This window comes from Callithrix jacchus, chromosome 2, assembly GCF_049354715.1.
Source record: "Callithrix jacchus isolate 240 chromosome 2, calJac240_pri, whole genome shotgun sequence".
Lineage (NCBI taxonomy): Eukaryota > Metazoa > Chordata > Mammalia > Primates > Cebidae > Callithrix > Callithrix jacchus.
In genome coordinates this window covers 56418594-56435158 of record NC_133503.1, presented here as the reverse complement: position 1 = coordinate 56435158, position 16565 = coordinate 56418594, and the positions used below count along the sequence as shown (strand labels likewise).

The 16565-nt window shown below is 52.4% G+C and overlaps 1 protein-coding gene across 8 annotated transcripts in view; it reads left to right on the top strand.

Annotated features, from left to right (window-relative positions):
- Window positions 1-446: 446 nt before the first annotated feature.
- Window positions 447-16565, top strand: part of TIMD4 (T cell immunoglobulin and mucin domain containing 4) — a 122638-nt gene continuing 106519 nt past the window's right edge. For 6 of the 8 annotated variants that reach the window (XM_078365779.1, XM_078365781.1, XM_078365774.1 and 3 more), the window contains exons 1-2: window positions 447-548; window positions 881-14747. The gene's annotated coding sequence lies outside the window, so the exon portion shown is untranslated. The remainder of the gene's footprint in view (window positions 549-880; window positions 14748-16565) is intronic. The other 2 variants (XM_078365777.1, XM_078365775.1) reach the window with 2 other exon arrangements.

Genomic DNA, 16565 nt, shown 5'->3' with positions numbered 1-16565 from the left:
CCCAGCTCCCATACTAGGACAAGCAGGGAAGGTTCTGGAGGCCACTCTAGGGGTGGCCTGCTTGCCCAGAGGGGCTCATCTCATAGGAAAGGTCTGGAGGCAGGAGATGGGGCCTTTTTTGGATCATGTGAAGACCTCTGGGGGCCACCTGGGGAAGCCCCTTAGAGGTGTCATCACCCTGCCCCGGCACAGCCCCCTCCTCCATGCACAGAAGCCAGTCGACATTGGGGAAGGACTCTCCAGCTCCACACCTGCAGTCCCAGCTCCAGAGGCTGAGAAAAGGAAGTGCCTCTTTCCAGGTTCCCTGGAGCACCGGGTGGCAAGGCCATGCCCTTTGCCCTGAACTTCTCTGCACCACCCCGGTTCATCTCCGCCAAGGAATCTGTCTGGCCTCCTGCCCCCCTGCCAGCCCCTCCCTGGCCTCCCAGGACCTCAGGACCAAGTCCAGAGTCCTCCCAGGACTGGCGAAGCCTCCACATCGCTCCGAGGTGGGTGGTGCAGGGGTGCAGGGCTCTGGAGAGGAGCAGGCAGAGGCTTCTGGAAGCGAGGTGGTGATGGTGATATTATGAGGGCGGGGCTGGGCCTGGGATAGACGCTTGGGGTCTGTGTCTGGGATGAACAGCCTCTTGCTCTTACAGAGCCCTGCTGGCTGGCATAGGCCTCCCTGGCCACTGGCTCACAGCCACCCGGAGACAGGGCCAGCACGCCCTTGGGTAGCGATGGTGAACCTGAGGCTCGCCACAGGTCGCCCAAGATGGGGAGGGGGTGGTGGCTGGAATCCTGGGGCTGCATTATTCCACCTGCAGGCCTGGGACTCACCCACCCCACTCGCCCTCACCCCCACCCCCACCCCCACCCCCTGCCACCTTTTCCTTCCTAGAGTTCCCAGCTGGGCTGTCAGCCCAGCAGAGAGGATGTGGGAATCAGGAGGCCCTACGGGGCTCAACTTCAGTGGGCCTAGAGCGGAGACCCAGCTCTGGGGGCCCGGCCAAGCCTCCGAGGACCACGGAACGCCCTCTCTGCTCCACAGGGTCCCCGTGAGTACAGAGAAGCTGGGGCAGCAGAAGCAGGAGGAGCTGGGGCAGGAGGGGCTGGGATAGGAGGGGCTGGGGCAGGAGGAGCTGAGGTAGGAGGAGCTGGGGCAGGAGGAGCTGGGGTAGGAGGGGCTGGGGTAGGAGGGGCTGGGGCAAGAGGAGCTGGGGTAGGAGGAGCTGGGGTAGGAGGGGCAGGAGGAGCTGGGGTAGGAGGGGCTGGGGCAGGAGGAGCTGGGGCAGGAGGAGCAGGAGGAGGTGGGACAGGAGGAGTTGGTGTAGGAGGAGGAGCTGGGGCAGGAGGAGCTGAGGCAGGAGGAGCTGGAGCAGGAGGAGCTGGGGTAGGAGGAGCTGGGGTAGGAGGAGCTGGGGTAGGAGGAGCTGGCCTGGACATGGCTTCGTTCTGGAGGAGGGGGTGGAATGTGCTCCTCTCTGCTCAGTTTCCCAGCCTGGCCAGGCCTCCTTCCCCACTGCCTCTCTTGGCCAACATCCCAGCTCTCCCCTTCACAGGGCCCTGGGCTCTCTCCTCCCTGGGTCAGCACACACATGGTTCCTCATCAGCCCATGAGCCATTGTCCCCTCTTGCTCCCAGCCTCGCCTTCTCAAATGCAAATCCAATCCTGTTCCCACAGCTTTAGGACCAGGTCCCTCCAGCCTGGCCTCTGTGTCCCTCCTGAGCCCTGTCTCCCCTGCCATGCCTGATCCACTGTGTCTGGCCACCCTGGGGCCTTTCCCATCCTGGAGGTGGGGGCCTTGCTCCCTTTTCCTCCGGAAGGAGGTTGACAGTTCCCTGGGCCTGGAAGACACTCCCTTCCCCACCTGCTCAGCTGCAGCCCTGACTCCCTTTTCTGCGAGACCAGAACTGCTCTCCAACATCTAGTTCCTGGGTCTAAATCACCTGCGTCCCCACCACCCTGGAGGGTAGACCTTGGCTGTGCTCTGCCCACCTTGGGTTCTCTGCATCTAAGCCAGTGGATATTTGGTGAGTAAACGAATTTAGGATTGGTGAAGTGGCTCCCAGCACTTTGGGAGGTCGAGGTGGGAGGATCACTTGAGGCCAGGAATCTCAGACCAGCCTGGGCAACACAGCAAAAGAAAAAAAAAAAATTAAGAATTAGCTAGCAGTGGGAACACACACCTGTAGTTCCAGCTACTTGGGAGGCTGAGGTGGGAGAAACGCTTGAGACAGTGAGCTATGATTGCACTACTGCACTCCAGCCTGGGCAACAGAGCAAGACCTTGCCTACAAAAAATTAAAAAAGAAAAAAATTATTTTCTGGCCCCAAAGATCTAGTCTTCACAGAGGTTAGCCTAGTTGTAAACAGACAAAATAAACCCTGATAGTGCATCCAAAGAGCCCTTGAGTACAATAAATACTAAAACACACAGGCAGGCTGGGTGCCGTGAGATTACAGTGGGGAGGAGGAGCTGATCGTGAAAAGCTTCTTAGCAGAGGGTCATCTGGGCTGGCTCCATAGGAAGGACATTCCTGGGAGCAGAAACAGCACAGGGGAGGGGCCAGCTGGAGGTGGGGGAGCATTTTCCAAAAAGACCGGTGGTGAGGGGCGTGTGGCTGGAGGGGAGGCCAGATGGCAGGCACGGGGTGCCTCGAGGAGGCACTGATGGGACCCAGGGTACCACGTGGGATCTGAGGGTGTCTGTGGAGCAAGGGGCCGAGGAACAGCTTACACTGGCTCTGGACTAAGAGTTCCCTAGTAGCAGTGGGGAGGAGAGACAAAAGCCCCCAGAAGGGGTGGGGCTGGAGGGAGATGACACTACTCTATACTTCTCTGTTTTTCTTTTTATAGTGTGTTATATATCTTTTTTAAGAAACAAAATATCATTGTAAAATAGAAATGGCCAGTGGGAAAGAGTCAGGTGAGTAGGTGAAGGGCAGATCAGAGAGGGAGCATCCCTCTAGGGCAGAAAAGGGAGGAGTCTCAGGCTTAGGAGGTGGGAGGATGAGGCAGGGGCTAAGACTGGGAGGCTGCTGAGCTTGGCATTGAAGGGGGGTCCTGTGGGGTGAGTCTGAGGGGTGAAGAAAGCCCTGGTTTCATTCTGGAACAGTTCAAATAGAAGGTGGGTCCCCCAAAATTTATTCTTTATGGCCTGGTGGTTCATGCCTGTCATCCTAGCACTTTAGGAGGCTGCAGTGGGAGAATTGCTTGAGCCCAGGCTGAGGCTGCAGTGAGCTATGATCGTACCACTGCACTCCAGCCTGGGTGACAGAACAAGACCCTATCTCTACAAAAAATAAAAATAAGGCTAGGAGCAGTGGCTCACACCTGTAATCCCAGCACTTTCAGAGGCTGAGGCAGGTGAATCAGTTGAGGCCAGGAGTTCTAGACCAGGCTGGCCAACAAGGCAAAACTCTATCTCTACTAAACATACAAAAACTAGCCAGGTGTGGTGGTGTGTGCCTGTAGTCCCAGTTACTCAGGTGGCTGAGGCATGAGACTCGATTAAGCCCGGGAGGCGGAGGTGGCAGTAAGCCAAGATCGCTCCACTGCACTCCAGCCTGGGTGACAGAGCGAGACTCCATCTCAAAAATAAAAGAAAAAAAATAAAACCATTAACTAGGTATGGTAGCACACACCTGTAGTCCCAGCTATTCAGGAGGCTGAGGCAGGAGGATCACTTGAACCCAAAAGTTCAAGGCTGCAGTGAGCCGTGATTGTGCCGCTGCACTCCAGCCTGGGGTGCAAGATCTTATCTGTAAAAAAAAAAATACAGAAATAAAAATTTAAAAGTATCCTTCAGAAAAGAGGGTGCTGCCTTCTTAAGTCCTTAGAAAGTATCTCACAGCATGAGGCTCTCAATTAGTTTATTTTGACAGCCACACACTATTCGGGAACTGAGGGAGGAGTTTGAAAGCTGGGAGCAATATGTATGGAGGTCGCCTGGCAGAATCCACTGAAAAGATGTCAGAAATAAATTTAACTCAGATTAGTCATTTTTCCAGGAGTAGAACCTCACATTTGCAAGCTTTGGCTGTCTTTGTAAATCAGTCTTTTAAATGCAACTTTAAAAATACAGCCAGTGGGGCCAGGTGCAGTAGCTCAAACCTGTAATCCCAGCACTTTGGGAGGCAGAGGTGGGCGGATCAGCTGAGATCGGAGTTCAAGACCAGTCTGACCAACGTGAAGAAACCCCATCTCTCCTAAAAATACAAAATTAGCTGGGTGTGGTGGTGCATGCCTGTAATCCCAGCTTCTCAGGAAAGCTGAGGCAGGAGAATCGCTTGAACCTGGGAGGGGGAGGTTGCGGTGAGCCGAGATCACGCCATTGCACTCTGGCCTGGGCAATAAGAGTGAAATTCCGTCTCAAAAAAAAAAAAAAAGTACAGCCAGCGGTTACATTTTGAAATGTGATCATAAAACCACTACCACCTGGACCACCAGCCTCAGGTCCAGCACACCAGCACTCGTGGCTTGGGAAGAAATGCTCCAATCATGGCATGTCCTGTTCAGAATTTTTTTCTTTTTTCTTTTTTTAGACAAGAGTCTTGCTCTGCCACCCAGGCTGGAGTATAGTGGCATGATTTCAGCTTGCTGCAACCTGTATTTTCCCGGATTCACGCAATCTGCCCACTTCAGCCTCCCGAGTAGCTGGGACTACAGGTGCACACCACCATGCCCAGCTCATTTTTGTAGAGAGGGGGTTTCACTATGTTGTCCAGGCTGGTCTTAAACTCCTGGGTTCAAGCTGGATCTCCCCGCCTCGGCCTCCCAAAGTGCTGGGATTACAGGAGGGAGCGGCTGCGCTCAGCATGAGCAGATTTCTAAATCATCACATGAATTGCAAACAGTTTAGCTGAAAGTGGAGGATGTCAGGCATGGAAAACTGTGTGAGAGGATCCAGAACACGGGGACTAAGCTGCCGGTGCAGCCAAGTCTCAGGAGTGCCATGAGAGGCATCCTCTTAGATCAGTGTTTTCTTTTAGATATGACTTTAAATATTCGTGATGTGTGACCAGATTAACATATTAATTATTAACAAGTTGGCATTTGACACTTTGGTCCACACTTATCAAAAGCTCATACTTTTGGCCAGGCTCGGTGGCTCTTGCCTGTAATCCCAGACCTGTGGGATGTTGAGGTGGGTGGATCATGAGGTCAAGAGATCAAGATCATCCTGGCCAACATGGTGAAACTTCGTCTCTACTAAAAATAAAAAAATTAGCCGGGCATGGTGGCACCCGCCTGTAGTCCCAGCTGCTTGGGAGGCTGAGGTGGAAGAATCGCTTAAACCCAGGAGGCGGAGGTTGCAGTGAGCCGAGATAGTGCCACTGTGTTCCAGCCTGGCGACAGAGCAAGACTCCCTCTCAAAAAAAAAAGCTCATACTTTCAAGTTGACTAGATGGGTTTCCTTTTTTTTGCAGTGTCTTTTTTGGAAAAGTGGAGCCTCACACAGCTCAAGCCGCTTGAGCCTGAAGTGCGTGCATGTGTGTGCATATTTATGTGTGTTTCATGTGTATGTCTGTTGTCATGTATGTGTTTGTATGTGCCTGTGTGTATGTGTATGTGGGGGGCAAGTTTGTGTATGTTTGTCCTTGCAGGTATGTTTTTGGATGCACGTTTGTATGTTTGCATGTGCGTCTGTGTGTATTTGTACACGTGTGTTTATGTGCATGTCTGTGCGAGGTGTGTTGTGTGTATATATCTGAGAGTGCAGGCATTGGTGTGTGCACGTGCACGTTGGTGCAGTGTGCATTTTCAAGCACGTTTGCATTGTTGCATGTGTGTGCATGGGTTTGTGGGCATATGTCTGCTCATGTGCATGTGTTTGCACGTACATTTGCATTGTGGTGTTTTGTGTGTGCATGTGTCTTTGTCTGTGTGTGTGGACATGCAGTAGTCTGGAATGTTCAGGAGGTGGGTTTTGTCTTGGAGCCTCTGGGAACTGTCTGGTGGGGTCACCTGGCCTCACTACAGATGTGGCAGCAGAGTTGAGGGCTGCTGAGGGGGTAGCCCCTGTGGGGGACTCTTGAAGACATTGAGGGAGACAGGAATGATCTCTGGATTTCTGGCAGGGACAACCATGTGGCTTGTATGTCATTTACTGAACAGGGAGCAGGGTCACAGGTGAAGGTAAATTGAAGCCGAGCTAAGCTGAATTGGAGGCATCTGAGACATGAATGTGCAGACGTCCAGTAGATGATCCAGGCAGGTCGGGGTGTTGGGGACAGAGCCAACACCCACACTCAACAGGCAGAGGGTAGGACTGAGTGCCAGGGCAGAAGAGAAATCCTGAAAGCAGGGAGGAGTGATGAGGAGGGAAGGGCATACTCCTGGGTGAGGGTAGCTGGGGTGGGTGATGAACGGGATGGGGGGTGGGGGGGAGGGGGCGGTAAGTGGAGTGGAGCCTGCAGCCCGAAGCATGCTGGGGGAGAGGTGGGTATGAGAAGGGAATGGGGCGGGCGAGGCTGCAAGGAGTGGGAACCAGCACCCTTTGTATAACTTATGCAAGCTGTGACCTGGCCCACCCACTCACACCCTTCCCTGCTTTCATTTCTTTGCAAGCCTGGCCTGGGAAGGGAAGAGCTGGTGGGGAGGAAGCCCCCAGACTGGGCCGCCATGAATGGCAACCGCGGGAGCCCTGGCAGGGCTGCACTCTCTCCTTTGAATCCCAGGCTGCTCTGGGGCTTCATTAACGAATAGCTCAGGGGCACCCCCTCCTCTTATTCAGAAAGGGACATAGCACCATGGAAACGTCCCTCAGGTTCCTGAGGCAGGCCCCATCTAATGGGGCTGGCCCTTGCGGCTGTCAAAGGGCCTGGCTCCCAGGAACCAATGGGAAGGTGCTGGCCGAAGGCCATTAGCTGGCACCCACACAGAGACGAGCCACCCTGTTCCACAGCCCGTCATTCATATTCCAAGCCCAACAGCAGTGCTGAAAGGAGTGAGGGATTCAGAGGCTTACTTCTTTTTTTTCCCTATGTCCCCCAGGGACCTTGGAGGAATCTCATATTTAAAATTATCTTGGCAAGAGCCTGTGGTGACTCTCGCTTGGTCTTTGAGGCGGCCCACATGCACTGAGCGCGTGCCTGGGAGCACCAAAAATCAGTGAGCTGGATGGGGAAGAGGAAGAGGGATTCTCCCTGTGTGCCTGTGCCTGTGTGCACGGATGTCCGTGCTCACATACGTCCGTGTCTATCCATACCGCTGCCCAAGGCGGGTGGAGGCCCGAGGTTGGACCTTCCCCCTCCTCCTCTCACCAGCTCTAGCTGGCAAGCCCTCACAGGCTGTTTTTCTCTCTGCCGCTGGGTCTGAACCCCTCAGGGACATAACAGCTGGAGGCTGCCGAGGCTGTGAGTTTGCAGTGGGTGACTGCCTGGTACACCATGCTCTCCATTGCCACAGGCTCCTTCAGGTCCTACCAGTTCCTCTGCAAAGCGCAAATTTTCAAATGAACTGCTTGCCAGAATAAGCCATTGAGGTGTAAAGATGGGCTCAGGGCAGGGCACAGTGGCTCATACCTGAAATTTCAGCACTTTGGGAGGCCAAGGCGGGAGCATCGCTTGAGGCCAGGCATTGTACACCAGCCTGGGCAATACAGCAAGATCCTATCTCTACCAAAAATTGATTGATTGATTGAGACGGAGTTTTGCTTTTGTCGCCCAGGCTGGAGTGCCATGGCTCACTGCAACCTCCACCTCCCAGGTTCAAGTGATTATCCTGACTCAGCCTTTTGAGTAGCTGGGATTATAGGCACCCACGACCATGCCTGGCTAATTTTTGTATTTTTAGCAGAGATGGGGTTTCACCATGTTGGCCAGGCTGGCCTTGAACCTCTCACCTCAGGTGATTCACTGCCTCAGCCTCCTAAAGTGCTGGGATTGGCCAGGCATAGTGGCTCATGCCTGTAATCCAAGCACTTCGGAGACTAAGGCAGGTGGATCACCTGAGGTCGGGAGTTCAAGACCAGCCTGACCAACATGGTGAAACCCTGTCTTTAAAAAAAAAAAAAAAAAAAAGTGCGGGGATTACAGGCATGAGCCACTGTGCTCCACCCCCCAAATATTTTATGTTAGCCAGGTGTACGCCTGCAGTTTCAGCCACTTGGGAGGCTGAGGTGGGAGGACCGCTTGGGGCCAGGAGTTCAAAACCAGCCTGGGCAACTTAGCAAGACCCCCATCTCTACAGAAATTTTTAAAAGAAGTGGTTGGCCATCGTGGTGCACACCTATAATTCCAGCTACTTGGGAGGCTGAGGCAGGAGGATCACTTACACCCAGAACTTTGAGGCTGTAGTGAGCTATGGTTGCACCACTGCACTCCAGCCTGGGCAAGAGAGCAAGACCCTATCTCAATAAAAAAATATACATATATTTTCACACACACAGATATATAGGAGAATGATAGAAAATGGGTTTGGGCAAATGCCAGAGCCAACCACAGTAACTGTGGAGGCTTCAGACAAACTCCGCCCAGGATTTAGCACCCCAGGGCAGGCAGCCACAAGTGCACAAAGCCACAGATGCACCTTGTTCTATGCAACAAAATATTGAAAAACAAAACCCAGATATCAGCTCCTTTTGGTCATTCCCATCTATGTTTGATTCCTCAGTAAATTATTCTTTCCTTGCTCCTGAAAAAGAAATGAAATCAAATTTGGAGAAATAACTCCCTCACGCACACACATTTTTGTGGGCTCACTTGTATCTAAGGAACAGAAATTCCACGAGGGACCCTGGTGTCAAGAGTTGCACCCCAGTTCATGCATGGCAGGGAGCTGGCAGCGGGACCTGTCCCTGAAGCTGGCTCTCCAACCCCTAGCCTGCACTGTGACCACAGCAAAATGCCAGAAGCCTAGAGAAGTTGGGTTTCTGAAGCAGATCCTTTGTGCAGCCTGAGTACGTGCAGTGGGAACACACCTGGAGGTAATTAAAAGGCTTTATAGGGCAATCAAGGCACCCTGAAAAACAACTTTTTATTTAAAAGCCAATAATGAGTTGTACAAGAAAGAAAACCTTATCCCTTATCGCTTTTAAGGGTGCTTATCCATCCATGGTGTGTACCAGACAGGGTTGTTGGCACTGTGTAGGTGCTGCCGGCAGGCCCTTGGGAGCTTGGCGAGGTGGGAGCCTTGAGAAATATCTGGCTCGGACCCATGGCGAGGTTTGTGTGTCAACTCCCTGGTTCTCAGAGAATCTCTGAGTTACATGAGAGCAGACACTGCTTCCAAAACCAAAGGAGAAATTTTGCAATCGTTTGGACAGGTTATAATAGAATCTCATTCAGATCTTGAAGGTTATTGGTACTTTCTGCAAGTTTTTATTCTTCAAAAATACAGCAAAGCTTTGCTGTACTTATCTTGGTAGGAGCTCTAGGTTGGGCTATCTTTTCTTAATTCAACTGGCTTTTTTGCAAGGAAGGGGGTTTCTGGTCCATCTGAGGGATCAAGGGCACAGTCTGTACAAAAATAGACATTCAGCAGGCAGACCACAGCCAGAGTGTGCGACCAGCATCGTTTGGCTATTTTAGTCTCTTCTTAATACATAGACTAACGAGCAAAGAAAAGGCTACTTTGTCCAACACGGGGCCCTGGGTTGGAGTTTAGCCCTGCTTGGTTCTGCCCACTAGTCTCACATCATGTCACTCACCCGAGGCCTGGGGGAACGGTGGTCTTGGTGGTCTTCTTTGGCCCTTCCACCTCTTCTCCCTTGTGGGGACCACCCAAGCCCTCTCCTCACTTGCCCAGAGGCTGCATGCCTCTCTGGCATCACAGTCTGCACAGGAACTGGCTGTAGGACTCCACTGAACTCCCCCTGGGGCTGGCTTTGTGCCCAAGGCACATCCACCTCACTTCTGCCTCCTTTCTGCTGGTTTCTGGCCTGTTTGGTTCCAGCCCCTCCCCGCACTCTCTCTGCAGCTGTGCCTGGTGGGTGATATGAACCAAGGGACACTGAGGATTGTGGCAATGCCTGGACTGTTTGGTAATCACTGGCAGTCGGTCCCTGGCTTCTGAGCCTGGGCCCTCCTCCTTGTTCTCCCTGTCCTGGATCAGCAGGACATGCTGGGGGGACAAGGTCCTACAAAGGCCTTGTAAGAGCTGTGCCCTGTGTCAGGAGAGCCTCCTATATCTCCAGGGATGTCCCTGGAGCTCTCCAGCTGATGCCTCTGCTGAGGTCCCTAAGTGGCAGGAACAGGACTCTAGGGGAGGAGTTGGGGACAGGCCTTTAAGGGGAGGGTGCACCTCAGGTAAGCTGCACCTGCAGCTCACCAGCCCCTGCATCAGGGCCTGTAGGGCTGAGGGCCCCACAGGGTCGTGGGGTGAGCCTTATGCTGTGCTGAGGTGCAGGATCTGAGAAATAAAGAGACAGGACACAGAAGTACAAGGAAAACGCAGCTGGGCTCAGGGGGTCATGCCACCTATAAGCGGAGTCAGGCGAGGCCCTGAATGTCCAGAAGCATGAGTATTTATTGTGTATAGGTTAGGGGGCAGGGCAGTGAGTGAATTCATCTTTAAGGATAGTGATAGGGTCGTGAAGAATAAAACATGGGGTCGACCCCCATTAGGTCACCTAGGCCGGGAGGTGGACAGTGCACAGCAAGGGGCCTGTTCCCATGAAGGCAAGGGCCGTGAGCAGTAAGGGGGTGCAGTGTCCAATACTTCTATCTATGGGCAAACTACTTCTAAGAAGATTTATAGGAGGATGCTTTAAGTCACATAGCGGTGACAGAGCTGTCAGTGTTACCGCCACCTTCTGGCGGCTTCCAATGAGTTCTACAGGAAGATGCTTTTCGAGCAGCATAGTAGCAAGAGCTGATAAAGTTCACAGTCACCAAGGTGGATTGCCGTTCTGAGGGCAGGCTTCTACAAGAACTGGAGCAAGGTCCTACAACTCGTTTATCAGGAGGAGTGGCTCTCGCCCCAAGTCTGCCATACAGCGGGTATCTTTACGATACTGAATGCTGCCACCTGGGCCATGGATTCTTGTCCTGGTATAACTGTTTTTCCCTTAAATCATGCTCTGCACTGTGTCTGCTCTAGGCATTTCTCTGATTATAAACTGCTTATTCCTTAATCCATGCTCTGTACTGTGTCCACTCTAGGCATTCCTCCGATTATGAACTAAGATATAATTATAGGTATATATTTTAGGGAATATATAATTATAGGGAAATATTCTTTAGGCACTCATACTATCAACTATTATATGTTTCTATATAGAGGATTATATAAAGGGATTCGTCAAGCCCTATTTCTATAAACTAATATATGATTATGAGGATTATATAAAAGGAAATAGCTGAGTAGTAACACTATAAATTGAGATATTCCTCAAACCCTTACTGTGCCAGCGTTCTGCTTAGCTCTCATTCCTCGGTGCCTATATGGGGGGTTACCCACAGAGGCCAGCTTCAGCCTCAGCAGTGTCTGCTCTACCGGTGTGGCTGCTGTTAACACAGCGGGGCCAGGCCCTGGAGACTGTGACATCTTCGGTGGCTGCTTGTTTAAAGGGCATGGGATGGAGAAAGAGTATGTTCTTTTAAAGCTGGACCCAACAGCCTCTGATAGCAGATACAGCTTTGCTGCTGTTCTTTAAGTTCAAGGTGATGTGGAGGTGTTGCAGTGACAATCAGGACACCATGAGCAACATGTGCCACCAACGTTTACCCCGAAGTGTTCACACCTGGGCCTGCTTTGGCACTTAACGCTGGGGCAAAGGTCACTTTCTTGGGGACTTACCCTCCACTTCCAGTCTCCCCAGGAATTGTCCTGTCTCCTGCCTTCCTAGGCCCTGCCAGCAGCTTCAGCAGCACCTCTGCCCACCCCACTCCACCACTGGCTCCAACAGCCTGGCCCCGCCCATGGCTTAGCCCCACCCATAGTTCATCCCGCCTATGACCCCCACGCCTCTCAACGTTCAGCCCACCCACAGCTCATCCCTCCCACGGCTAGGCCCCGCCCACACCTCGTACCTCTCAAGGCTCAGCCCCACCCCCGGCTCACCCCTCCATGGCTAGGCCCCGCCCCAGCTCACTCCCCCATGGCTAGGCCCCGCCCACAGCTTGGCAGCCTGGGCAAGCGTGGCGACAGGCAGCTCCACGACTAGAGACAGGAACCAGGGGTTTGTCTTTCGGAGTACCCCACCCCAGGAAGGCAGAGTCCAAGGCTTTCTGGCTGCTCCCCGACTCCATGGGCTCCTCTTCCCCTCCTAAGTCCCCTCAGGGCCAGAACTCCTGGCCCTCAGGACCTGGGGCAGCAGGCAAGGAGGCCTCTCTGCCTGGTGCGGCCTCCATGGAACAAAACTACATTGCAGTGTTCCAGAATCACAGAACAGCCCGATGGGCTGTCCCCAGCAAAGGGGACTGGTGACCAGCACTGGACACAGCATCAGCTGGTCACAGGCTTGAGAATGCATTGTTTTACCCAGGGAGCTTCAAGACGGATGCTGGCTTTTAACAGAGCAGCCCTGCTGCACCAAAGGAGGACACGGCCGGTTACCTACGGACTATTCTTCACCAACCCCGAGGCAGGGATCCCCTCTCCATACCCATAACCCAAAGTTCTAGGCCACTGGTTCCCAAGAGTGAGCATGTCCTGCAGAAATACGTGGGTTTAATGAGAGGGAGCAGCTGCCACAGAACGGAGGATCTCCCCCAGCGAACATGCAGGTACCTCACCTTCTGAGGGCTTTCGAGGGTGGACTGGTTCCTAGGACCTGCAGCTTTGAGCCGGCAGGCAGAGAGGGCCGGGATGGTGCCCCAGGGAGTGGACCTGGGCAGGTATGGTGATGAGGGCAGGGGTCTACAGAGGGCCTGTGTCAATTACGCAGTCCATCAAGTTATCAGCCAGTTCAGTGGAAAAAAATGGTTTTGGCAACTCACAGTCCAAATGAGGAAAACATGTGAGCAAGCTAGACCCTCGGCTGACTTGTTTCCACCCACTGTAGAAACAGAGCCTACGTGGAGACGGGCCAGGCAGCGAGCTGCAGGGTGGAGCTCGTCCTTCACTTTGGGTGGCCCCATCGCTGAGTGACTGGGAGAGGATGGGTTGGGCTGGGCACACCTGTGTCCTCCTCCCACAGGGCAGGTGGACTTTTGAAGCTCCTTTCTCCCTTCCACAAGACACTGAGTTGGGGCCATCAGCCCCTGACTGACGTGGAGGAGGCCCCAGGCTCAGGCTTGGCTCCCAGGGGTGACTCAGAAGGCTGCCATGCTGCAGAAGAAGCGCCCAGGGATTAGACTGTTCCCGTGAACAGAAGCCTTGGGAGAAGGCATTGGCTGTGTAAGGAGGGGTTTTCTAATGCTAGTCTCTCCTGAGACTGAGGCCAGCCCTGGCAGGAGTCCTGACAAGGGTGCTGTGGATCTGGACATCAGGCCTCGGCTGTGCAGGGGTCTAGATGCCCCTGAAGGCCCACCCGGGTCTAAGGCTCTTCTTCTTGATGCCCTAGCAAGGGCTAATCTCACACACAAGCAAGAGATGGGCATAGACACTGTGCGCTTACCCCAGGACCTCCTTCTTAGGCCTCTGCAGCTGCTGCCTCCAAGGGCTCTGCACACCAAGCCCAGCTGTGGAGCTGTGAGTGCAGAGGCCACACACATGGGGTGATGGGGACTGTCCCAGACAGCAGGTGCGACGTGCTCCATCATGAGCCTATGCTCTCCCTTGAATGGCGGGCCTGCCTCCTCACTCTCCTCTCCTCTTCCCCCGGGTGACCCCACAGAAGCCAAGGCACCTGCTGGGCTTGGTAACAGATGTTGCCCTGCTGTTCTCAAAAGCAAGTGTGATGCAGCTTTTGTGATTATAATTTGGGATTTAAAAAAATCTTCATTTACGCAGTGACAGAATCCACCTAGAATCCTTCCTGGGAAGGGCAGCTCTGGAGGGCAGTGCTCCAGGGGGCAGGGAGGGTGATAGGGGAAAGGATGGTGTGAGGGGCTGGGGCGTGGAGTAAGCTCATGTGGGGACCTGGGTGTCTTTAGCTCCTCACTGGCTTGAGACAGGCCATGTTTTTCCATGGAGATGGGGGAAGCTGGTCTCACACCTTCCTAAGGCATAGCAGGTCGTGTCTGCCTGGCCTATTGGGCCGAGATCGGGGGCAAATCCTGGTTGTCGAGGGTGTCACCAGGAAGAGGGGCATGGTGTTGGCACTGGCTGCTAATAGCAGCTCCTCACAGGTCAAGGTTGTGGGCAGACTGCAAGGTGCTGTCAGAGAACCTGTCACTGCAGGCTCCCTGGTGGCCCCGAGTTCACAGAAGACGTGTCTGTTGGACTGAAAAACCACCATCCGAGCTGCAGCTGGAGATGAGGAGATGCAAGCCACTGGCACTTCCCAGAGAATGAAGCAAAGGCATTTGGGATTCCTTCAACAAACAAAAGCACAAAGAGAAAGAGAAGCGGTGCAGATATTGAGGTGTTAAGTAGGTATCATCCTTCTTCTCCTAACACGATTAATTATCTTTCCAGTCGTAGTTCCTGTGTCCTCTGCAGCATGGCCATCACGGCATGGAGGCAATGATGGAGACCTAGACTGGGAAGTTCTTCTTCGTGGGCAGAGATGGGGCAATGATGATATCGTTGGAGTCATCAGAGTTGACGTCATCCCTAGGTGGAGGTGCCACGAGCTGCAGCCCCGAAGGAGGGGGGGTCTGTGGAAATGAACCACAGAGAGAGGGGTCAGCCACACTGACCTCAGGGGCTGCCACCACGGACACCCTTTCACTGTCTGCTCTTCCCTGCAAGATGGCGGCCACCCCCAGAAGCAGTAAGCCATGGGACAGATGGGCCCTCAGAACCAATTTACATACCTGCCAGAAAGCCTCTCTCTCCTAACCTTCAAACTCAGCTCTGAGTATCCTGACCATTTCCCCAAATCAAAACACCTGCAAAAGCAGACATTCCTCTGGCGCAGCATGGAGGAACCTCAAGTCTGCGCCAGAGGAATTCCCTGAAAGTCATTCCCACCGAAGCAGCCTAGGAGTCGGACCCTGGGCGGGAGGCTACTGGTCTGTAGGAGTGTTTCTGCTGGGTGCAGTGGCTCATGCCTGTAATCCCAGGACTCTGGGAGGTGGAGGTGGGAGGGTTGATTGAATCCAGGAGTTCTAGACCAGCCTGGGCAATACAATGAGACCACATCTCAAAAAAGAAAAAAAGCCGGTTTCCTAGTTAACTTGCTGGCCACTAGTATGGACGGCAGGATGGGGCAAGGCACGGATCACTGTGAGCTTGCAAGCTGCTTGGCCATTCCCCCAAGGATGCTACTTCCTTATAAGTATCTAGAACGTTCAGAACTTTTAATCCACCCTAGAATGGGATGCCACGTACAGACGGGATGGGGATGGGTACCGGAGCTGAAGAAGGGACAGGCCCCACCACAGCAGCCCAGAGCTCCTCGGGAGGGAGCCTGGCTTTTACTGCTTCAAAAGATGAAAGTAAAAAAGTCATGAATTGCTGATTTGAGATTTTTAAAAGGGAAGGAAATGACAATTCGGCCATGCTGCAGATACTGTAACTGTGTCAGCTTTTTCTTCCCTGCAACTTTCAAGAAAATTCATACTACTGGGTATGAATTTTAACTACTGTACTTTTAACTACTGGGTCATGCCTCCATGATAGGAGGCATGAGTTTTATGTTTAGATGAATTTGCCCTGATCTAACATTTTTCACTGAAAACACCCTTAAACAACCACACTGTCTTTGGGGCAGTCAATGACTTACATATTTTTGCTTCAAAGGTGCTTTAACTTATGTATGTACAGTGGAAATTGCAAAAGGTGCGATTTATACTTAGGAAAAAGTAACATTGGATTTAAGGGCTTTAGCGATTTAGAATGTACATGTTTATTTTTTTCAGTTCAGGCCATATAGTTGGTACTTCAAATTCCCTGTAAAGAAGGCATTAGATTTAATACAAATGGAGGGTAATTTGACTTACAGGTGGGGAAATAGCTTGTCATTCTGAGGGCAAGTTTAGGTTCAAATGTTTCATTTCAGGGATTTAAAAGATAACTTTCAGTGGAGATTCTCAAAGGCCTCAAAACCCATTGACCCCTTAGGGTGGCTCTGGATTCTGAGGAGTAACAAATGTCACAGCCTCTTAGCCAGAAAAATCTGATGGAACATATTGATTTCCCTTGATTCCCATTGAACTGTGTCTGTGTATTTAACCAGGAGCATCTGAAGGATTGGCTGGCAGCTCTGTTTGAAAGAGAGGGTGTTAGTTAGGTCACACCTTGGATTTTAGAGCCATAAAATTTGTAAGAAAAACCATTTTCTGCCAGGCAGCAGCATACACTATAGAGTCTGTTAGACTTTCTCAGTACTTTTGTTTTTAATACTTAGCTTGTGTCTGCTAAGTGGATGCATTAGTGGACTTGTTTTGGAGAACATGCCTAAGTCACTGACTTCATTTAAAGCTGAGATTGGGAGAAAGTTGCCTTTCTATGAAGAGTTGGTTTATAGTCTATAACCTGGGGGATGGTATCCATTGAGGCTTATTCTTATCTGGATAGTTTTCTAAAGAGTTTGAGTTTAGAGTTGAACATTACAGTCCAGGAATTAGAGAACCCTGGAGCAAATTGA